Source organism: Somniosus microcephalus, chromosome 4, assembly GCF_052327205.1.
Source record: "Somniosus microcephalus isolate GS21.2 chromosome 4, FLI_Smic_1.0, whole genome shotgun sequence".
Lineage (NCBI taxonomy): Eukaryota > Metazoa > Chordata > Chondrichthyes > Squaliformes > Somniosidae > Somniosus > Somniosus microcephalus.
Genome location: NC_140990.1, coordinates 86,251,179 through 86,275,448, shown reverse-complemented (window position 1 = coordinate 86,275,448; position 24,270 = coordinate 86,251,179). Strand labels below are relative to the sequence as shown.

Genomic DNA, 24,270 nt, shown 5'->3' with positions numbered 1-24,270 from the left:
ACTCCCATTCCTACTGGGGGAGGAGAGAAGCTGTGTAACACTGGCGGCACACTATGTTACAGCTTGCCATGAACAGAGGGACAACCAGTAAACTAAGACAAGAGTATATATAAACAAGGCGAATGTATATTTATAAACTCAGGGATATACCTGTTTATACACTGTATGAATGGAACCGCGTTTATGTGTTCAACCATAAATGTATTTTGATGCTTTGGCAACATAAGATGTACCTTATCATGCCAATAAAGCGATTTGTATTGTATTGTATTGTATGCCCAGAGGACACCAACCCCCCTCCCCCACTCGGAGCTGCGCCTGCGCATTCGGATCCTGCCGGACAGAGTCGGCGCGGGGCATTCCGGGAAAGGCCTTGGTGTCGATTTCAGAGTCGCGATCGCTAACGCAAAGTGAGTTTTCTCCGCTCCGATTGGGTGGAGAATCGCGCGGGGTGGATCGGGAGAGAATAAAGAGAAATAGAAAAAGAAAAACCTGAGAGTCCTCGAGGCCCAGACCGAACGGCGTCAGTTGAACGGTGCACGTGATGTCCTCGGGGACACGTGACCCGTGCCCGCGGCCTGATTGACGGGAACTTCCGAGCAATAGGGAGCGAGCGGGGCGGGGCTGGAGGAGCGAGCCGGCGGCGGGTCCTCCAACCAATCGGGGAGTCCGAGGGGCGGGACTAGCGCCGGCTGATTGTCTGATCCGCAGAGCAGCGAGTTTCTCCAGTCCCTTGTTCAGGGCCCGGGGCCAGGAGAGGCTGTGGGCCTTTATTCCCCTTATTGGACACAAGGCTCTTTGTCTCACAACACACTGGCTCAGGTTTTAATACAGACTTTTTAAATTCATCATTAAAACAGATAAACCCCGTGCTTCTGTGGAACAAACTTTCTAATATTTTATAGAATCATGGAATGGTTACAGCACAGAAGGAGGCCATTCGGCCCGTCGAGCCCGTGCCAGCTCCCTGTAAGACCACTTCAGTTAGTCCCACTCCCCGCCCTTTCCCCGTAACCCTGCAAATTTCTTTACTTCAGGTACTTATCCAATTCCCTTTTGATTCCCGACATCTCTGGGAGGTTATTTGTGTCCTTTGTGAAGACAGAACCAAAATATGTATTTAATTGGTCTGCCATTTCTTTGTTCCCCATTATAAATTCCCCTGATACTGACTGCAAGGGACCTACGCTTGACTTCACCAATCTTTTTCTCTTCACATATCTATAAAAGCTTTTACAGTCAGTTTTTATGTTCCCTGCAAGCTTACTCTCATATTCTGTTTTCCCCTTCTTAATTAATCCCTTTGTCCTCCTTTGTTGAATCCTAAACTGCTCCCAATCCTCAGGGTTACTGCTTTTTCTGGCCAATTTATATGTCCTCTCCTTGGAATTTATGCTATCCCTAATTTCCCTTGTTAGCCATGGTTGAGTCACCTTTTTGTTTTATTTTTATGCCAAACTGGGATGAACAAATTTTGTAGTTCATCCATGCCAAGTCATTAATATATATATCAAGAAAAGCAGTGGTCCTGGTACCGACCTCTGGGGAACACCACTGTGTACCTTACTCCAGTCCAAAAAACAACCGTTCACCACTATTCTCTGTTTTCTGTCACTTAGCCAATTTCATATCCATGCTGCCACTGTCCCTTTTATTCCATGGGCTTCAACTGATGTGCCAAATAACGGCCTGAATCCATGAAGTTAAAGCTTAAAACTAAAGGCTTTTATTAAGAAAGAACATGGCATCAAGTTAACACAGGGCAACCATCATTCATTAAATGCCTCTGCCAACTGTTTTCCTTGTTTGGAATGCCTAACTATATACATAGTGATAGGGGTTCTTCCTTTATGAGTGAAGAATTGTGACAGTTTTTGCTATCGAAAGGGATTGCAACGAGTAGAACTACCAGCTATAACCTGAACAAGGGACATTAACAAGTACAACAACAACAACAGACAATACAAATGCCAGAACAGAGTTATTTCATCACATTCACCCCCTGCTATAGATTCAGTCTGTCAGGAGGTCTGATAGTCCTCTGAGAACGACATAACTCTTGCTGAGGCTCCTCCCGGAGTACTAACTCCGGTTCACTCAAATTCCCAGAATCATCAGTGTTTTCCACACTGAGGGTTTGTGTCTCTGAACGTCCAATACCACGATTGAAAACTCTACTCTGAGTCAAACTCTTTTTGAGCTCCAGCAGGTGCAAGATCTTTAATAGAGACCGTATCCTCTCGCCCATCCGGATATTGAATATACGCATACTGGGGATTAGCATGGAGGAGTTGTACTTCCTCCACCAGTGGATCAGTCTTGTGGCCTCTCACATGTCTGCACAACAACACAGGGCCCGTGGTCGTCAACCATGTGGGTAACATTACTCCATTAGTAGCTTTTCTTGGAAAACTAAACATCCTTTCATGAGGGGTGGCATTCGTCGCTGTACACAAAAGAGACCTTATGGAATGCAGCACGTCTGCCAGGATATCCTGCCAGCGAGAGGTTGGCAGGCCTCGCGACTTCAGAGACAGTATGATAGCCTTCCACACTGTCGCATTTTCTTTCTCGACCTGCCCATTACCACGAGGGTTATAGCTGGTAGTTCTACTCGTTGCAATCCCTTTCGATAGCAAAAACTGTTGCAATTCTTCACTCATAAAGGAAGAACCCCTATCACTATGTATATAGTTAGGCATGCCAAACAAGGAAAACAGTTGGCAGAGGCATTTCATTACAACAGCACGAGTCACATCCGGACAGGGGATAACGAAAGGGAACCGAGAGTACTCGTCTATAATATTAAGAAAATAAACATTACGGTCACTCGATGGAAGGGGACCTTTAAAATCGAGACTCAAACGCTCAAATGGTCGAGTTGCTTTAATAAGATGAGCTGGCTCGGACGGCTTATAGAAGCGGGGTTTGCATTCAGCACAAACATGACAGGTTCTGGTCATTGTCTGGACCTCCTCAATAGAGTAGGGTACATTGTGGGACTTAATGAAGTGGTTCATTCTGGTAACCCCAGGGTGGCAGAGTGCATCGTGGAGACTTTGAAGCTTATCTATACCTAGACTAGCACTTACTCCTCGTGACAAAGCATCCGATGGCTCATTGAATACTCCAGGCCTGTACTGAATATCATAGTCATATGTTGACAGTTCTATTCGCCATCTTAAAATCTTATCATTTTTGATCTTGCCTCTCTGCTTAATATTGAACATAAAGGCCACAGATCGCTGGTCAGTAATGAGCGTAAAACGTCGGCCAGCGAGATAATGCCTCCAATACCTGACTGCTTCGATAATCGCCTGCGCCTCCTTTTCCACTGAAGAATGTCGAACTTCTGGCCCTTGCAATGTACGAGAGAAGAAAGCTACTGGTCTACCAGCTTGGTTAAGAGTTGCTGCCAACGCAAAATCAGATGCATCACTTTCCACTTGAAAAGGGATCTTCTCATCCACGGCACATACCACTGCCTTCTCAATGCCCCGTTTGATATTAAAGAAAGCCTCCTGAGCTTCCGCCGATAGCGGAAAAGATGTCAACTTAATAAGAGGTTGGACTTTATCTGAGTAGTTAGCCACCCACTGGGCATAGTACGAGAAGAATCCCAGACACCTTCTTAAAGCTTTTACAGTGTGAGGTAAAGGTAATTCCTTAAGTGGGCGTAATCTTTCAGGATCTGGCCCAATTACCCCATTCTCCACAACGCAACCAAGAATACACAAACGTGTAGTATTGAAGGTACACTTGTTTTCGTTGTAGGTCAGGTTTAACCTCTTTGCAGTCTCTAGGAACTTTGCGAGATTTCGGTCATGCTCCCGTTGGTCGCGCCCACAGATAGTAACATTGTCCAGGTACGGGAATGTTGCTTCCAACGCGTATTCATCCACCATACGATCCATCTCCCGTTGGAAGACGGATACCCCATTCGTCACTCCAAAGGGCACCCTAAGAAATTGGTACAGGCACCCATTAGCTTCGAAGGCCGTATAAGGTCGGTCTTCTATTTTAATGGGGAGTTGATGGTAGGCAGACTTTAAATCAATGGTGGAGAACACGCGGTACTGAGCTATCTGGTTCACCATCTCAGAAATACGAGGCAAAGGATAGGCGTCTAATTGGGTATACAAGTTTATAGTCTGGCTATAATCGACCGTAAGTCTTTTCTTTTCATTAGTTTTAACCACCACCACCTGGGCACGCCACGGGCTGTTACTGTGTTCGATGATTCCCTCCCGTTGAAGCCTTTCCACTTCCTCTTTTATAAATGTTTTATCTTCTGAACTATACCGTCGACTCCTCGTTCCTATAGGTCTACAATTCGGAGCAAGGTTCACGAACAAAGAAGGCGAACTTATTTTTAAAGTAGAAAGGCCGCAGACTGTGAGCGGAGGCTGGGATCCACCATACTTAAGGGTGACGCTCTCATGCTAACACTGGAAGTCCAAGCCTAAAATTAAGTTCACACACAACTGAGGTAATATGAGGAGTTTAAAATCCTTATACTCCGTATCCTTAATGGTCAATATGACTTTACAATATCCAGTTACCTCCGAAGTAAGGGACTTGGACGCCATCACGATTTCACTTCGAGTAGGATACACCTTCAATGAACAGGAGTTAACAAGGTTGGGGTGTATAAAACTTTCAGTACTGCCACAGTCAATCAAACACCCAGTAGGACAACCATTAATCTTGATGTCCATCATAGATTTCGACAAGGAACACAGTATGGTCTGGTCAACCGTAACCGAGGCTAGAGTAAAACGATAGGCGGCAGCAAAAAAGACATCGGGTACAGGATTACCCTTACACGCTTTACTAAAATGTCCCTGTTTCTTACATTTAAAACAGGTAGACTCTCTGGCTGGGCATCTTTGCCTGGGGTGTTTAGATTGGCCACAAAAATAACACTTAGACCCATGGGGTACAGCCGCAACAATAGGATTGAGTGGAGGCTCCATTGGTGTTATGGATGCCTCCATACTCGGAACACACGAGGCTGAGAAAAACGCATGGGCTGATGCATACACTTCTAAATTCTTCTGGGCTACATCTAACGATCGAGCAGTAGCGACGACCATTTTTAAAACTAACGAGTCATTCTCGAGAAGTCTCTGTCTAATATAATTAGATCGGAGGCCAGATATGAAAGAATCACGGATTGCCTCTTCCTGATACAATATGGCAGAGACAGCCTTGTAGTTGCAATCCTTAGCCAAAGCCTTAATGTCCTGCAGGAAATCGTCCAGGGATTCCTCGGGTAATTGCCTGCGAGTAGACAAAAGATACCTGCCGTATACTTCGTTAACCGACTTAAGGTACTGGGCCTTACGGGCTGCGAGGGCCTCTTCATATGTCGTAATATCTTCAATTATAGAGTAAGTTTGATGACTTACCAAGCTGGTTAGAAGACCCAACTTGTTAACCGTCGGATCGAGCGATGCGATGAAGTGTTCAAAACATCGAAGCCAATGCGTAAATTTCTTCGACGCGTCTGCCGAATGGGGATCGATATCCAGACGCTCTAGTTTCAAAAATCAATCCATCTTCCAAAAGTTGTTACTTAATTAAATTGATGTGCCAAATAACGGCCTGAATCCAAGAGGTTAAAGCTTAAAACTAAAGGCTTTTATTAAGTAAGAACATGGCATCAAGTTAACACAGGGCAACCATCATTCATCACCGACCCAGCCCTCATGAGTAAGACCCAGCTCTTATAAGTAAGACTCACACCAATCCGGAGGATCCAGAGGGGCTGGGCTAGGGAGGAGCATTAGTGGTTACACCTGTAGAACATTCCAGACATTAACAAGAAGAACAACAACAACAACAATACAAATGCCAGAACACAGAGTTATTTCATCACATCAACTTTGCTGGCGGGGGAGTCGGCCTTTGGCGTAGCGGTAAGCATCCCCGCCGCTGGGCCAGAAGGTGTAGGGTTTCGAACCCCACTCCAGACAGTCCCGGCAAGTGGAGTCGGAGCTCCGGCTCTAAATTCTGGGTTGACATCCAGCGGGATACTTGCGTCCATGGGTGTGGGGGCCCCCCCACTCGTGTGGGTTGTGAGAGCCTGTAAAACACTCCCACCATAGGACTAACCACCCTAATGGCTGGTATGAAGATGGTTACGGTCATGGAAGGAGCATTAAACGCGGCCAGAAATCCTTCTACCACTTCATACAGCTCCCCAAAGGGAACAGTGTGAAGACACGTACGACGACGAACTTTGCTGGCAAGCCTATTATGTGGCACTTTGTCAAACGCCTTTTGGAAATCCATGTACACCACGTTAACCGCATTGCCCTCATCAACCGTCTCTGTTACCTCATCAAAAACTCAATCAGAATCAGAGCAGCCAGGCCCGGCAGACGTGCGGCCTGAGCCCCGGCACCAGGAAACCCAGGGTGCAGAGCCTCCCCCATCCGAGCCGCCGCTTCCCAGTTTCTTCAGCCGGTTCCACCGAGTCTGAATCAGGACAAAGGACAGGAGCCAGGCTCCCAGAATGGCCCGTGGCCCCGGGGAGCATGCGCACTCTCAGCGGGGAAATCAGCACATTGGATAGAGTGGTTTCTGGGGTGAGGGGAATTGTGGGTGCTGCAGCCGCCATTAGTCAGCGGCTGTGGGGAAGGGTTTTATTGCAGGCTGATGGAAGGTATGTCCCTGGCCGCCTGTGTAGGTCTTTTTGTTGCTTCAGTTTGAGCTGGAGTGGAGATGGAGGAGAAGCTGCTGGGTTTAACCCCCAGTACTTCTGAACCCAGGAGGACCCAACAATTTCCAATGTGAGACTGTCAAGGGAGGTGGATTCTAGGGGAGATTAGGTTGTTAAACAGACACTTTCCCTACAATGTAAAAGAATATTGTTTTAGGAACAAGTATTTCTGTGGAGGCTTTTAACCCAGCTTACATATACAGATTTGTTTTAATTCATTCTTGGGATGTGGGCATCGCTCACAAGACCAGAATATATTGCCAATCCCCAGCTTCCCGTTGAGAAGGGGGTGGTGAGTCGCCTTCTTCTTGAACCACTGCAGTCCGTGTGGTGAAGGTACTCCCACAATGCTGTTGTGTAAGGAGTTCCAGGATTTTCACCCAGTGATGATGTAGCAATGGCGATATATGTCCAATTCAGGATGGTGTGTGACTTGGAGGGGAACTTGGAGGTGATGGTGCTCCCATGCACCTTCTGCCTTTGTCCTTCTAGGTGATGGAGGTAGCGGGTTTTGGAGGTTCTGTCAAAGTTCTGGTCGAGTTGCAGATGTATAAAGTTCCTTTCCTTCGCCCCCCTCCCCCTCCCCCTCCCACTCCCACCTCTCTCTCTCTCTCTCCTCCCATAGAGGCCAGAGTCGTGTGTAGGCCCAGACCAGGTGGCAGATTCCCTTCCCTGAAGGACATTAGTGAACCAGTGGGATTTTACAACAATCCGGCAGCTTTCATGGTCACTTTTTGCTGGTGCCAGCCCCACAAATGACCAGATTCATTGAGCTCAATTTCACAACCTGCCTCTTTAGTGGGTTCTCTCTCACGCTCCCTGTTTTAAATTAATTTTACAGGGTATTAGAAGAGGAGGATTTACAGATGGGAAACTCAAACCACACATCACGTCAAGATCTGACAGTCACTCGATTCATCAGGAACGGAATATCATCGGCCTTTGAATATGGAAGCAAAAAGCACGGTTCACAGTGGGGAGAAACCGTACACGTGTTCTGTGTGTGGACGAGGCTTCAACCGATCCTCTGGCCTATCGACACACAAGCACATTCACACCAGGGAGAGGCCATTCACCTGCTCTGAGTGTGGGAAGGGATTCACTCAGTCATCCCACCTGCTGACACACCAGCACACTCACACTGGGGAGAGGCCTTTCACCTGCTCCGTGTGTGGGAAGGGATTCACTCAGTCATCCACCCTGCTGAATCATCAGTGCGCTCACACTGATGAGAGACCTTTTAAATGCACAGACCGCGGGAAGTGCTATAAAAGTTCTGGGGAACTGACACGCCATCAACGTGTTCACACTGATGAGAGACCGTTCAGGTGCTCTCACTGTGGGACTGGGTTCAAGCAATCATCAGAACTCACTGTACACCAGTGAGTTCACACTGGGGAGAGGCCATTCACCTGCTCCGTGTGTGGGAAGGGATTCACTCAGTCATCCAATCTGCTGAGACACCAGCGAGTTCACACTGGGAAGAGGCCGTTCACCTGCTCCGAGTGTGGGAAAGGATTCACTGAGTTATCCGACCTGCTGAAACACCAGCATGTTCACACTGGGGAGAGGCCGTTCACCTGCTCCGAGTGTGGGAAGGGATTCACTCAGTCATCCCTCCTGCTGATTCACCAGCGAGTTCACACTGACGAGAGGCCTTTTAAATGCGCGGACTGTGGGAAAGGATTCACTCAGTCATCCAACCTACTGACACACCAGCGAGTTCACAAGTGACTGCAGAGGTTGGATTCTGCTGTTATTGCTGCTGTTAATCACATCCAGGACTGAACCGTGTTCATTCTGACAGTTGGGGTTTGTTTCTGCTGATGTTAATAACTCCTGTAACCTGGCTAGAGTTTAATATTCTGGATAGATGTCAAATAAATCAGCTTTGTTTTAAACACATTGTTGTAGATTTTCTTCTTTCCCACCTGAGTGTTTAGCATCACCTGGCTGGAGCTCAGAAAGGACAATCTGGGGAAGGATCGTACGGCGGGAACAGAACTTCAGTGGTAGCGCCCCAGGCAGGAGGCGGGGTGCTACTGGAAGCGCTTCCCTCCCTCTTGAGGCGCTACCAGTGAATTTCGCGGTGCTTCGTGTAACAGCGCCACGCCCGTCGGCTCATAGCTCTGCATCACAGCAGACCTCCCTCCCTGATTAAAGGGGAGGGGCCTGGCACTGAGCGCACCGGGGCCCTGCTGGCCCACCGGGGAGCAGGGTGTCGGATCAAGAGGAGCGCCGGGCTGAGTGATCACGGCCGACACCCCGAAGAAGAAAGGGGAAGGGGGCAGGTGCTGGCAGTCGGCCAAAATAAAAAGTTGCCGCCCGACACCTGCCCTTTAAGTTGCGTCGCCACGGCTGCAGGAATGACCCCTGACCCTGTCGGACATATCATCTGGCGATAGGTCAGGGGTCGCAGCCCAAGGTTGCAGCCGGGGCGCTGCGCACGGTGATGACGCCATTGCCGGCGGTGCAGTGCCACCGCTACTGCTAACCTCCCGCTGAATGTCGTGGGAGGTGCAAAGCAACCCATTTCTCCCCCTTGTCCAAGTAGTGTGTGGCCTCCTTATTTTTCCCACCAAAACACACCACCTCACACTGATCTATAGTGAAATTCATTTGCCAATTACACACACATTCTGAAATTTATTAATGTCTTTTTGCATTTTGTCTTCCTCAGTATTAACTCTACCTCCCAATTTGGTGTTATCGACAAATTTTGAAATTGCTCTTCTGATTCCCGAGTCGAAATCGTTTCTGTAAATGGTGAACAACAGTGATCTCAGCACCAACCCCTGTGGAACACCACTTCCCACCTTTTGCCAGTCTGAGTAACTACTCCTAACCCCTACTCTCTGTTTCCTGTTTTCTAACCAGCTTGCGATCCATAAACAGTTTGTAAGATTGACAAGATGACCAAGGTCAGGCTGTGTGAAGGGCCAGGCAGCAGAATGGATGGAAAGCTGGCTACAAAACAGAAATCAGAGGGTTGGAGTTAAGGGAAGTTTGTTGTGATCTTTCCATCCATTTTGCTGCCTGACCTTTGACTCCACACGGTCTGACCATGGTCATCTTGTAGACCATACATACTGCAGACACAGTGCACCAGTGGTGGAGGGGGTGGATATTGAGTCCTGTGGCAGGGGCGCTGATGAAGTGGATTTCTCTGTCCGTGAGTTTTGAAGCATCGCCAGTGGCGTTTTTCACCACTTTCCACCTTTAAAAAAAACCTTGCTGCCAGTTTATTAAAGCCATTAACAGCCGCTCGGGTGGGACACACCAATAAATGAGGCCTTGTTTCCCTCACAATGACAGGCCTGAACCCGAGTTAGAAAACATTTAGTAATTAAACCAGACTGGGCGGGACCTGAGATGTGAGTTAGTAACAGAAGATTGGTGGCCAGCGTACTTCACACCAGGGCTGAGGACCCGGGGACTCGGGTTTCTGTATCATTTATTGATTCATTTGTTTATTGCCCAATCTCAATCAGACTGGCGGGTTAGCTTGCTGTCTGGCGAAGGCGAGGTTCCCCAGTGGAGGGCTCTCTATGCGGGAGTCCTTCCCTGCACCATTGGGGATCTGGGGTGGAGACTGTTACAAGGAGCTGCCGTGTGCAACAGTTTTTAAGCTCCTTTCCGGACTCCAAGGCCAGATGTGTTTTCTGCGGCCTAGAGTAGTCCATGGGCCGTGTATATATTCAGTGTGAGAGGTTGCAGCCCCTGTATAGTTACCTGAAGGGGCTGCTCCTCAACTCTTGGTTACACTTTAGCCCCACACTCCTAATCTTTGCCCGCTCAGGGTGGAGGGGGGGTGGGTAAGTCGGAGGATCTTCTCCCGGACCTGCTCTTGGGCCTGGCGAAAACAGCAATTTGTAGGCCCAGGATGGGCAGGGCCCATGGGGGGGTCACTCTAGCTGCCTGCCTCTCTCCCGTCATCTTGTCCCTGCCCAGGTGGCCCTGGAGAGGGAGCAGGTGGTGTCCACCGGTTCACTTGATATCTTCCTCGACTGGTGGGCACGAAAGGTATCAAGAGGCGATAATCGATCCTCACGATCACATTGTGATTTAATTATTAATTGTGTGTGTATCACAAATACATTTCTTCTATTTTGACACAAAAGCTCTACTAGACATGTTAAACTACTACTTATTTAATCCGGGCTGCAGCTGCTGAAAGGTTGACTGTACTGAGGTTTGTGGCCAGAGCTGGCAGACGTGTTGTTCTGAAGTCTGATGTCTCACACCTGAAGAGTCTGTTTATGTCGTGTTGTAATGATCTTTTTCTGTTGCCTGGTGTCAGAAATAGAAATCAAATGGAGATGATGCCTCACTCTGTCAATCAACTCTTTGACACATTTCCATGCATTTCCTTTCTTAATTTACAAAGATCACAACTCCATTAGTGAACAATGGATTGCCGGTCTGCCACTTTTTAGTGAGGCTTGAAAGGATTCGCTGTGAAGCTACACCTGCTGATCTGTCTGTGTGTAAATGTGTTTGGATTGTGTTAGACAACAGTCCTAATATCTCGCCTACACCCATTACAATTTTTGAAATGTTAGATTGTACTTGGAAGAAGTTGAGTTTGAATCTGACAATTCTGAAATTAATGATTTCTGTTTTTCATGTAACTATATAGTGATGTGATCAGTCAAAGCAAATTAAAAGATGCTGCTATTTACTGAACACAACTGAATAATTCTACAAGGATGTTATCGCAGTCTTCCTCAGTATTAACGACACCCCCCAATTTAGTGTCATCTGCAAATTTTGAAATTGTACTTCTGATTCCCGAGTCCCAATCATTCATGTAAATGGTGAACAACAGTGGTCCCAGCAACGATCCCCGGGGAACACCACTTCCCACCTTCCGCCCGTCTGAGTAAATACCTTTAACTCATCCCGTTACTATAACTGGACTTGTCTCCATTCACGTGCCGAGGGGATTGCTGTACCAGACAGGAGGGAAACATTTGGGGACTCTCGATTCTCCACCAATTCCCATTCCCCTTCTTTCTGGTGGATAATGGAGGTGCCACTGTGTGTAATGTGCAAGTCAGTAAGAATTGTCCGTGAGGATTAATCAGCACTTTCTAATTGGAGATGTTAATCAGTGGAACCTTTCAGACACTGAATTGTAGATTTTGTACCAAAAATCAATTTAGGATTGAAGTAAAAGTTCATAATTTTATTGTAAAATAATTTCTGATGAGAGTCCCTGAATTAAGGGGAAAGATCACAGACAGCGGTTCTTAAAGTGACACTGCAGCCCCGAGAATACAATCGGCTATATATCCAGAATATTAAACTCCAGCCCAGTTATTAACATCAGCAGAATCATAGAAATTTACAGCACGGAAGGAGGCCATTTCACCCCATCATGTCCGTGCCGGCCGACAAAGAGCTCTCCAGCCTAATCCCACTTTCCAGCTCTTGGTCCATAGCCCTGTAGGTTACGGCACTTCAAGTGTACATCCAAGCACTTTTTAAATGTGGTGAGGGTTTCTGCCTCTACCACTCTTACAGGCAGTGAGTTCCAGACCGCCACCACCCTCTGGGTGAAGACATTTCCCCTCAAATCCCCTCTAAACCTCCTACCAATTACTTTAAATCTATGCCTCCTTGTTGTTGACCCCTCTGCTAAGGGAATAGGATCTTCCTGTCCACTCTATCTAGGCCCCTCATATTTTTATACACCTCAATAAGGCCTCTCCTCAGCCTCCACTGTTCCAAGGAAAACAACCCAAGCCTATCCAATCTTTCTTCGCAGCTAAAATTATCCAGTCCAGGCTGTTGTGTCCGTGTATAATAAGACACAGACTGCAGGAGAACGGTACAACAGGTGTTTACTCAACGTGGCTCACACTGGAACTGAACTGTACAGATTACTACTCAGTACTATATACAGGTGTGGTCACTGCCGGTACTGCAGTATACATGAGCTGTAAAAGATAGTTCCCCCCTTAAAGGTATATACATTACAATTCCTCCCCTTTTAGATTAACAGTACCATAACACTCATTTAACAATTACATATCAAACTAATTACAATTAACACTTTTAACATGCAACATTAGCTGAAAATAGTCTATTTATATATTCTGTCTTTGGGGAGGCTTCCTGATCCTTTCTGGATGGCACCTTTCCCGAGTGTCTTGCTCTTGGTGCGGAGGTGATTCTGGCCCCCTGTCGTCGGTTGGTTCATCAGCTTCCGATGCTACTGTTTCTGGGGTAGATGCGACCTGTATGTCGGGTTCATCACCAGGTACGTATGGGCGAGGCATGGGGTTGACTTGTTCCTGTGACTCTAGGATCTGGTCAGCATGGCGTCTCACGATGCTCTCCCCAATGTCCATTGTGTACATTAGTGGGCCCTGCCATGTGCATATCGTTCCTGGCTGCCATTTTACTGTTCGGTAGTCGCGGGCCAAGACTGGTTGCCCTACATTGAAGCTCCTTGTTGGCTTCTCATGGATGTGCTGGAATTGCTTACTCTCAACATCTCTTCGTACGTTTGGTCTGAGCAAATCCAGGCGGGATCTTAACCTTCGGTTAAAGAACATCATGGCTGGGGCCTGGTTGGTGACTGCATGTGTCGCATTCCGGTAGGCGAACAGGAAATTGTCCACCTTGTGCTGCAGCGGAATGTTGTCATTGTACATAGCCTTTATTGCCTTCTTAAAGGTTTGTACGAACCTCTCAGCCAATCCATTTGTGGCTGGATGATACGGGGCGGATGTGTAATGCCTTACCCCATTCTTTTTCAAGAACCTCCTGTAAAGTCCGCGCCTCAATAATACACGGACTTCGGGAGAACAGTTTAACAGGTACTTTACTGAACAAGAGGCAGCTTGAAACTGAAACTACAGAAGCCTGCTAGGGCCTTTTATACAGGGGTGGTCACTGCCGGTACTGCAGTCTAAGACCAGTTATTCCCTTAAAGGTACATACACAACAATTCCTCCCCTTTTAGATAAACAGTACATAACATTCATTTAACAACTAAATAATAACTAATTACAATTAAAATTTCCTCAGTAATATATACATCAACTGAAATAGTCATTTATAAGTTCAGTCTTTGAGAAGGCTTCCTGATCCGGACTGGACAGTGCCTTTCTCGAGTATCCTGTTCTGGCGGTGGAGTCAATTCTGGCTCATTGTCATTGGTTGGTTTGTCAGCTTCCAATACCCCTGCTTCTGAGGTAGACGCAATCTGTACTTCGGGCTCATTACCAGGTGCACATGCTTGTGGTACAGGTTTGGCTTGTTCCTGTGACTTTAGAATCTGGTCAGCATGGCGTCTCACGATGCTCTCTCCAACGTCCACTGTGTACATTAGTGGTCCCTGCTGTGTGCATATCGTGCCTGGCTGCCATTTCTCTGTTCGGTAGTCGCGGGCCAAGACTGGTTGCCCTATCTTGAAGCCCCTGGTTGGCTTCTCATTTATGTGCTGGAACTGCTTATCCTCAACATCTCGTCTTATGTTTGGTTTGAGCAAATCCAAGCGACATCTTAGTCTCCGGTTGAAAAACAGAACGGCTGGAGTTTGGTTGGTTACTGCATGTGTCGCATTCCGGTAAGCAAACAGGAAGTTATCCACCTTGTGTTGCAGTGGTATGTCGTCATTATACATTGCCTTTATGGCCTTTTTAAAGGTCTGAACAAACCTCTCAGCCAATCCATTTGTGGCTGGATGATATGGGGCAGATGTGTAATGTTTCACCCCATTATTCTTCAGGAACCTCCGGAAATCCTCAGAAACAAACTGTGGGCCATTGTTGGAACAGATCTGTTCTGGTAACCCATTCCTGGCGAAGATGGTCCTTTGGACTGCAATAGTTTTCTCCGTGGTGGTGGAGGACATTTTAATGACCTCTGGCCATTTCGAATGGGCGTCCACAGCGATTAGAAACATTGAGTCCATAAATGGACCAGCGAAATCAATGTGTACCCATTGCCATGGAGATGAGGGCCACTCCCATGGATGTAGCGGGGCCTGTGGTGGAGCGCTTTGGACCTTCTGGCATCCTGTGCATCTCTTGGTCATATCCTCGATTTCTTTATCGATTCCCGGCCACCACACAAACGCCCTGACTAGGCTCTTCATTTTTACCCCTCCCAGATGACCCTCGTGAAGCTCATTGAGTACTCTATCTCTCAACTTGGGTGGAATTACCACTCGGGATCCACACATCAAGGTTCCCCGGCACACTGAGAGCTGTTCCCTCCTTGGCGAGAATGCTGGCAACAGTGAGTCGCCAGATGCTGGCCATCCCTTCACCGTCAAATCATAGACCCGAGAGAGTGTCGGGTCATTTCGGGTTTCCTTCTCAATACTTGCGTTTGTAACAGGCAAACATTCGACTATGGTCGCATGGAATATCTCCACAGGGTCCACTGCAGATGCTTCTTCCGCCGTAGGCAACGGTAGGCGCGACAGCCCATCAGCGTTTCCATGTTGTTTCGTACCTTTGTACTCTATGTCATACTGATGTGCCCCTAGAAAAAGTGACCATCTCTGCAGCCGTTGCGCCATCATCACCGGAACGCCCTTCTTTGGGTTAAAAATTGAGACCAGGGGTTGATGATCAGTCAGTAGGGTGAATTTCTGCCCGTGCAGATAGTGATTGAACTTCTTCACCCCCCACACCAGGCTGAGGGCCTCCCTGTCAATCTGGGCGTAGTTACGCTCGGCTGAGGTTAGCGAGCGCGATGCAAAGGCTATTGGCCTCTCGGAACCGTCACGGAATTTGTGTGACAGCACCGCTCCAATGCCGTAAGGTGACACATCACATGCCAACCGAATCGGTAGTGTTGGGTTGTAGTGGGCCAATACTTCTTTTGAAGTGATTTGGCATTTACATTCCTGAAAGGCACGCTTACACTCATCACTCCATTTCCATGTTACACCAGTTTGAAGGAGGGCATTCAGTGGGTGCAGAATTGTAGATAAATTCGGCAAGAAATTATGGTAGTAGTTCACCAACCCGAGGAACGACCTCAGTTGCGACACATTTTCTGGTGCTGGAGCCTTGACTACAGCCTCAATCTTGTCCGGCGACTTATGCAACCCTTCCTCATCAATCATGTGGCCACAATACGAGATTTGTCTCCTGAAGAACTCGCATTTGGGACGGTTGGCTCGTAGCCAATATTCCTGCAATCTCGTGAGCGCCTGTTCCAGGTTGGCAAGGTGTTCATTGTCATTTTCGCCCGTAACCAGGATGTCGTCCAAATAACACTGGGTCCCCGGGATCCCTTGCAGGACTCGTTCCATTGCCCTCTGCCACATAGCCGGGGCTGATGCTACCCCGAATACTAGTCGATTGTACTGGTAAAGGCCTTTGTGAGTGTTTATCGTGAGGTATTTCCTAGATGCTTCTTCCACCTCCATTTGTAGATACGCTTGAGCCAGGTCAATCTTTGTAAAATGTTTCCCTCCAGATAGTGAGGCGAAAATATCTTCTATCCGTGGAAGTGGATATTGTACTGTGTGCAGGACTGGGTTCACAGTCACCTTGAAGTCCCCACAGATGCGAACCTTCCTTGGCTCCCCAGGCGTGCTGCTCAATGCTTTCTTCATTACAGGAACGATGGGTGTGGCCCACTCGCTCCAGTCCACCTTAGACAGCACCCCCGAACGCTCCAGACTCTCCAGTTCAGCTTCCACAGCTGGGCGTATCGCGTATGGCACCGGTCTGGCCTTGAAAAATTTTGGGGTTGCGTTATCCTCAATCTTTATGGTTGCCTTTACTCCTTTTAGAGTCCCAAGTCCTTGTTGGAACACCTCTTCCGCGTCAGATAGAATTTGTGACAGACGTCCAGGTGCGACGTCATCATCTTTTTTGTCAGTCACAGTTAGTGCCAGAATGGAATGCCAATCCAATTGTAGTCTTCGGATCCATTCACGTCCCAATAATGGTGGTCCTCCATCTCGTAGTATATACATGTATAGTTTCTGTGTTTCCTTTCCGTTATATTCAACTGGCACCCTTATTTTTCCTCTGGGGTAGACCTTTTGCCCCGTGTATGTCTTCAATACAATGGACGTGTCCTTTAAGGGTATGTGTGAGAACAGCCGCTCATAGTCTTGTTGATTCATGACAGTTAGGGCTGTACCTGTGTCCAATTCCATCTTCACTGGGGACCCTGCTATCATGAGGGTGACCCAAATGGTTCGGTGATCTTCTTTTGCGATCACGTTGTGTAATTTTAAACAACTTAATCGCCTGCTCCCGGAGTCCTTATCACTCTCCTGATCTTCAGAACTGCTATCTGTCAGTTTCTTTACTTTCCTGTACTGTTCCTTAGTAGTTCTTGTCGTGTTGGTCTTCTTTCCTGACCTGCAGACTCTTGCTATATGTCCCATTTTTCCGCATTGCCTGCATATTTTGTCTTTAAACCAGCAGTCCTTCTGCTCATGGGTTGTTCTGCCGCAGCGATAGCACTTTTCGGCTCCATACGCCATTTCGTTAGCGCTGTATTCTTGTGGTTTCTGTTGTATTTCCGCAGCTCCCCGTGGTGCTGCTTCATAGGATACTGCCACGCTGAAAGCCTGTTCTAGCGTCAGGTCCTTTTTTGAAAGTAGTCGTTTCTGGGTTCCTTCACTCTGGAGCCTGCAGACAAACTTATCCCGTAAGGTGTCTGCCAGTCCTGCTCCGAATTGGCAGTGCTTCGATAACTTGCGTAGTTCCGTAAGATAGTCAGCATTGCTCTCATCTTTGTGCTGGTTTCTTTTATGGAACTTGAATCTTTCTGCTATCAGCAGTGGTGTAGGGCTTAGGTGTTCCTGTAAGATATGAACCATCTCCTCAAAACTTTTCTCCATTGGTTTAGCTGGGGTAATTAAATTCCGCAATAGGCCGTACGTATTCGCACCCATCAGATTTAATAATACCGACGCCCTCTTTCCATCGGCCACCTCATTTGCCTTGCAGTACACTTTGATTCTTTCTACATACGTGGTCCAGTCTTCTACCTCGTTGTCGAAAGCAGTGATACTGCCACTTTTCGGCATCTTGGGCGATTTAAAATGGCGCCTCCCGCGCTTTTGCTTCTTCCCCAATGGAATAAAATGGCGCCTCCCACGCTTTTGCTTCTTCCCCTTACTGCCACGCTGCTCCTAGCATTCTACGGGGTAATGGTGGCGACCCGCAGCTTCGGCGCGTCTCGCTTTCCTTCCCCCCTGTTTGGTTTCTCTCCGCTGTCCTGTTCTCGAGCACCGACCGCGCCCTGTGCGCTCCACCCTCTCTCTCTTGTTTTCTTTTCCCGGTGACGCTGCGCGGCCCGATTTGTAGAGCCGCTCGATCGAGCTTGAGCCCGCCGCAGTCCGGAAAGGTCAGCGCGCTACCTGCTACCAGCACGGTTCGCTGGAACCAGCCTCTCCCGCAATTCTCCAAACACCGATGGATTCTTTGGGCGGCTGCCCTTGGTCGACGCCCGTTGCTCAGACTACGACCTTTCAGGACCTTCCTTTCAGGCGAGATCCCCGTGAGATGATGCCACACTGCAGGTGAGTTCGAACTTACTCGTCGCCACTGTAAAGTCCGCGCCTCAATAATACACGGACTTCAGGAGAACAGTTTAACAGGTACTTTACTGAACAAGAGGCAGCTTGAAACTGAAACTACAGAAGCTTGCTAGGGCCTTTTATACAGGGGTGGTCACTGCCGGTACTGCAGTCTAAGACCAGTTATTCCCTTAAAGGTACATACACAACACCTCCGGAACTCTTCGGACACAAACTGTGGTCCGTTGTCGGAGCAAATCTGTTCTGGCAAGCCATTCCTGGCAAAAATGGTCCGTAGGACTGCAATAGTTTTCTCCGTGGTGGTGGAGGACATTTTGATGACCTCAGGCCATTTCGAGTGCGCATCCACGGCTATTAAAAACATTGAGTCCATGAATGGACCAGCAAAATCAATATGCACCCGTTGCCATGGAGATGAGGGCCACTCCCATGGGTGTAGAGGGGCCTGTGGTGGTGCATTTTGGACTTTCTGGCATCCTGAGCAGCTCTTGGTCAGGTCCTCGATTTGTTTATCGATTCCCGGCCACCACACATAAGCCCTGGCTAGGCTTTTCATTTTTACCCCTCCCAGATGACCCTAATGAAGCTCATTGAGCACTCTATCCCTTAACTTGGGTGGAATTACCACTCAGGATCCACACATCAAGGTCCCCCGGCACACTGACAGCTGTTCTCTCCTTGTCGAGAATGCTGGCAACAGTGAGTCGCCATGTGCTGGCCATCCCTTCACCGTCAAATCATATACCCGAGACAGTGTCGGGTCATTTCGGGTTTCCTTTTCGATACAAGCGTTAGTTACCGGTAGGTATTCAACTATAGTCAAATGGAATATTTCGACAGGATCCACTGCTGGTGCTTCCTCTGCAGTAGGCAGTGGCAGGCGTGATAGCCCATCAGCATTTCCATGCTGTTTTGTGCCCTTATATTCAATCTCATAGTGGTGCGCCCCTAGAAAAAGTGACCATCTTTGTAGTCGTTGCGCAGTCATCACCGGAACGCCCTTCTTCGGATTAAAAATGGAGACAAGAGGCTGGTGATCAGTCAGCAAGGTGAATTTCTGCTCGTGCAGATAGTGATTGAACTTTTTCACTCCCCACACTAGGCTGAGGGCCTCCCTGTCAATCTGGGCATAGTTACGCTCGGCTGAGGTTAGTGATTGTGACGCAAAGGCTATTGGCCTCTCTGAGCCGTCCAAGAATTTGTGTGACAGCACCGCTCCAATGCCGTAGGGTGACGCATCACATGCCAACCGAATTGGTAATGCCGGGTTGTAATGGGCCAATACCTCTTTCGATGTGATTAGTGTTTTGCTCTTCTGGAAAGCTCGTCTACATTCATCACTCCACTTCCATGGCACCCGAGTTTGCACTAGGGTGTTCAGTGGGTGTAGTATTGTAGACAAATTTGGCAAGAACTTATGGTAGTAGTTTACCAGCCCGAGGAACAACCTCAGTTGTGACACATTTTCCGGTGCTGGAGCCTTGACTACTGCCTCAATCTTCTCTGGGGACTTATGTAACCCCTCTTTATCGATAACGTGGCCACAATACGAGATCTGTTTTCTAAAAAACTCGCATTTGGGGCGGTTAGTTCAGAGCCCATATTCCTGCAATCTAGTGAGCACTTGCGCCAGGTTGGCAAGGTGATCACTGTCATTTTCGCCCGTGACCAGGATGTTGTCCAAATAACACTGGGTCCCTGGGATCCCTTGCAGGACTTGTTCCATTGCCCTCTGCCAAATAGCCGGAGCTGATGCTACCCCAAATACCAGCCGGTTGTATTGGTAGAGACCTTTATGGGTGTTGATTGTGAGGTATTTTTTTGATGCTTCTTCTACCTCCATTTGCAGATATGCCTGGGCCAGATCAATCTTAGTGAAACGTTTCCCTCCAGATAGCGAGGTGAAAATATCTTCAATCCGCGGAAGTGGATATTGTATGGTGTGAAGGACCAGGTTCACTGTTACCTTAAAGTCCCCACAGATGCGAACCTTCCTTGGTTCCCCAGGCGTGCTGCTCAATGACTTTTTCATCACAGGGACGATGGGTGTAGCCCACTCGCTCCAGTCTACCTTGGACAGTACACCTGAATGTTCCAGACTCTCCAGCTCTGCTTCGACGGCTGGGCGGATCGCATAAGGTACCGGTCTGGCCTTAAAAAATTTTGGGCTTACGTTTTCTTCAATTTTAATCATCGCTGTCATGACTTTTAGTGTTCCGAGTCCTTGCTGGAACACTTCTTTCGCGTCAGTTAGGATCTTTGACAGTCGCCCAGGTGTGATGTCGTCATCCTTTTTGTCAGCCACAGTCAGTGCCTGTATGGAATGCCAATCCAGTTGTATTTTCCGGATCCATTCACGTCCCAGTAATGGTGGTCCTCCATCTTGCAATACATACAGGTCTAGTTTTGGTGTTTCCTTACCGTTATATATAACGGTCACCCTTATTTTTCCTTTGGGGTAGACTTTTTGCCCCGTGTACGTCTTCAAAATAATTTTTCTGTCTCTCAAGGGTATGTGTGAGAATAGCCACTCATAGTCCCGTCGGTTTATGACTGTTAGGGCTGATCCTGTGTCCAATTCCATCTTTACTTGGACTCCTGCTATCTTGAGAGTGACCCAAATGGTTCAGTGTTCCTCTGTTGTGATCACATTATGTAGTTTCAGGCAACTCAGTTCCCTGCTTTCGGAGTCGTTATCACTCTTTTGTTCATCTGAACTATTCTCCGTCATCTTATGTACCTTCTTGTACTTTTCTTTGGTAGGTTTCTTATTGCTGGTTTTCTTTCCCGACCTGCAGACTCGTGCTATGTGTCCTACTTTTCCACACTGTCTGCACACTTTGTCTTTGAACCAGCAATCATTCTGGTCGTGTGTTGTTCTGCCGCAGCGATAGCACTTCTCTGTTCTATATGACATTTCATTTGTGCCATATTCTTGCGGTCTCTGTTGTATCTCTGCAGCGCCCCGTGCTGCTGCTTCATATGATACTGCAATGCTGAAAGCCTTTTCCAGCGTAAGGTCCTTTTCAGATAAAACCCGTTTCTGGGTTCCTTCACTTTGAAGCCCACGCACAAACTTGTCCCTTACGGTATCTGCCAGTCCTGCTCCAAACTGGCAGTATTTCGATAGTTTGCGCAGTTCTGTTAAATAATCAGCATTGCTTTCATCCTTATGCTGGTTCCGTTTGTGAAACTTAAATCTTTCTGCTATCAGCAGCGGTGTGGGGTTTAAATGTTCCTGTAGTATCGTTACTATGTCTTCAAAACTCTTTTCCATTGGCTTCGTTGGGGTTACTAGATTTCGTAATAAACCATACGTCTTTGCACCCGTTAAATTTAACAATACCGACGCTTTCTTGTCATCTGACACCTCATTTACCTTGCAGTATACCTCTATTTGTTCGACATATGTAGTCCAATCTTCGACTTCATTGTCAAATGCGGTGACACTGCCACTCTTCGGCATTTTGGGTGTGGTTTAAAATGGCGTCTCCCAGTGGCTTAAAATGGCCTCTCCCACACTTTCCTTCCTCCCCCGCTGCTGCCAACGCCGCTCCCGGCGGTTCTCGTGTCAATGGCGGCGCCCTGTAGGTTTCGTGTGCTTCTCCTGCGCTGCTGCCAACGCCGCTCTCAGCGGTCCTCATGGCAATGGCGGCGCCTCGCGGGTTTCTGCGCGTCTCTCTCTCCCTCTCTTCGATGCTGCTCGGCCCCTGAACACCGGCTGCGCCCTGTGCGCTCTCCCCTCTCTCTCTCTCCCCCATCGACGCTGCTCGGCCCTTTGCTGTGCCGCTCGGTCGGGCTCTAGCCCGCCGCTGTCCGGGAAGGGTCTGCGCACTATCCGTTGCCAGCCCGTTTCGCTGGACCACCTCGACTGGAAAGCCAAGCCTAGCTCTCGACAGCCTCCCCCGCAATTCTCGAGTCTCTGCTGGATGACTGGGCGGTTGCCCGTGGTCGACGCCCGAGTCTCTGGCCTTGACCTCCAATCCACTGATCTCCAGGAACGAATCCCCGGGAGGTGATGCAGAGTTGCAGGTAGGTTTGAACTTGCCTTGTCGCCAATGTTGTGTCTGTGTATAATAAGACACAGACTGCAGGAGAACGGTACAACAGGTGTTTACTCAACGTGGTTCACACTGGAACTGATCTGTACAGATTACTACTCAGTACTATATACAGGTGTGGTCACTGCCGGTACTGCAGTATACATGAGCTGTAAAAGATTGTTCCCCCCTTAAAGGTATATACATTACACAGGCAACATCTTCTTAACTCTCCTCTACCCTCTTGAGCGCAATCACATCTTTCCTGTAATGTGGTGACCAGAACTGCACGCAGTATTCTAGAGCTGTGGCCTAACTACTCGTTGTGTAAAAAAAAAATGTTTCCTCAAGTCGCCTCTGTGTTTAATCTGTGTTACAAAAGCAAAATGCTGCAGATGCTGGAAATCTGAAATAAAAACAGAAAATGCTGGAAATACTCAGTAGGTCAGGCAGCATCTGTGGAGAGAGAAACAGAGTTAACGTTTCAGGTCAATGACCTTTCATCAGAACTTAAATCTGTGTTCTCTGGTTACCGACCCTTCTGCCACTCAAAACAGTTTCTGCTTAGTTACTCTATTAAAACCGTTCATGATTTTGAACACCTCTATCAAATCTCCTCTCAACCTTCTCTGCTCCAAGGAGAACAACCCCAGCTTCTCCAGTCTCCCCACGTAACTGTAATCCCTCATCCCTGGAACCATTCTAGTAAATCTCTTCTGCACCCTCTCCAAAGCCATCACATCCTTCCTAAAGTGTGGGACCCAGAATTGGACAGAATACTCCAGCTGAGGCCGAACTAGTGTTTAATACTGGTTCAGCATAACTTCCTGGCTTTTGTACTCTATGCCTCTATTTAAAAAGCCCAGGATCCCAATTGCTTTATTATCTGCTTTGTTAACTTGTCCTGCCACCTTCAAAGATTTGTGCACGAACACCCCCAGGTCGCTCTGTTCTTGCACCCCCTTTAACATTGTCCATTTAGTGTGTATTGTCGCTCCTCATTCTTCCTACCAAAATGTATCACCTCACACTTTACTGTGTTGAATTTCATGCGCCGTGTGTCCGCCCATTTCACCAGCCTGTCTATGTCCTCTTGAAATTTATTACTATTTTCCTCACTGTTTACTACAGTTCCAAGTTTCGTGTCATTTGCAAATTTCAAAATTGTGCCCTGTACCCCCAAGTCCAAGTCATTGATGTCTATCAAAAAGCAGTGGTCCTACTACTGAACCCTGGGGGTAATATAGTAACATGGATAGAGGATTGGTTAATGGACAGAAAACAGAGAGTAGGGATAAAGGGATCTTTTTCAGGTTGGCAGGCTGTAACTAGTGGGGTGCCGCAAGGATCAGTGTCGGGGCCTCAGCTATTTACAATCTATATAAATGACCCAGATGAAGGGACCGAGCGTAATGTATCCAAGTTTGCTGATTTACAAAGCTAGGTGGAGCAGTAAACTATGAGGAGAACACAAAGAGTCTGCAAAGTGATATAGATAGACTAAATGAGTGGGCAGTAAGGTGGCAGGTGGAGTATAATGTAGGGAAATGTGAGGTTATTCACTTTGGTAGGAAGAATAGAAAAACTGAATATTTTTTAAATGGTGAGAAACTTTCAAATGTTGGTGTTCAGAGAGATTTGGGTGTCCTCATGCAAGAAACACAGAAAGCTAGCATGCAGGTACAGCAAGCAATAAGGAAGGCAAATGGCATGTTGGCCTTTATTGCAAGGTGGTTGGAGTATAAGAGTAAGGAAGTCTTGCTCCAATTGTACAGGGCCTTGGTGAGACCACACCTGGAGTACTGGGCACAGTTCTGGTCTCCTTATCTAAGGAAGGATATACTTGCCCTGGAGGCGGTGCAACGAAGGTTCACTGGATTGATTCCTGGGATGAGAGGGCTGTCCTATGATGAGAGATTGTGTAGAATGGGCCGATACTCGCTGGAGTTTAGAAGAATGAGAGGTGATCT

At 47.7% G+C, this 24,270-nt stretch overlaps 1 pseudogene; it reads left to right on the top strand.

Annotated features, from left to right (window-relative positions):
• LOC147119427 (uncharacterized) overlaps window positions 1-24,270 on the top strand; it is a 176,527-nt pseudogene that overhangs the window by 90,269 nt on the left and 61,988 nt on the right.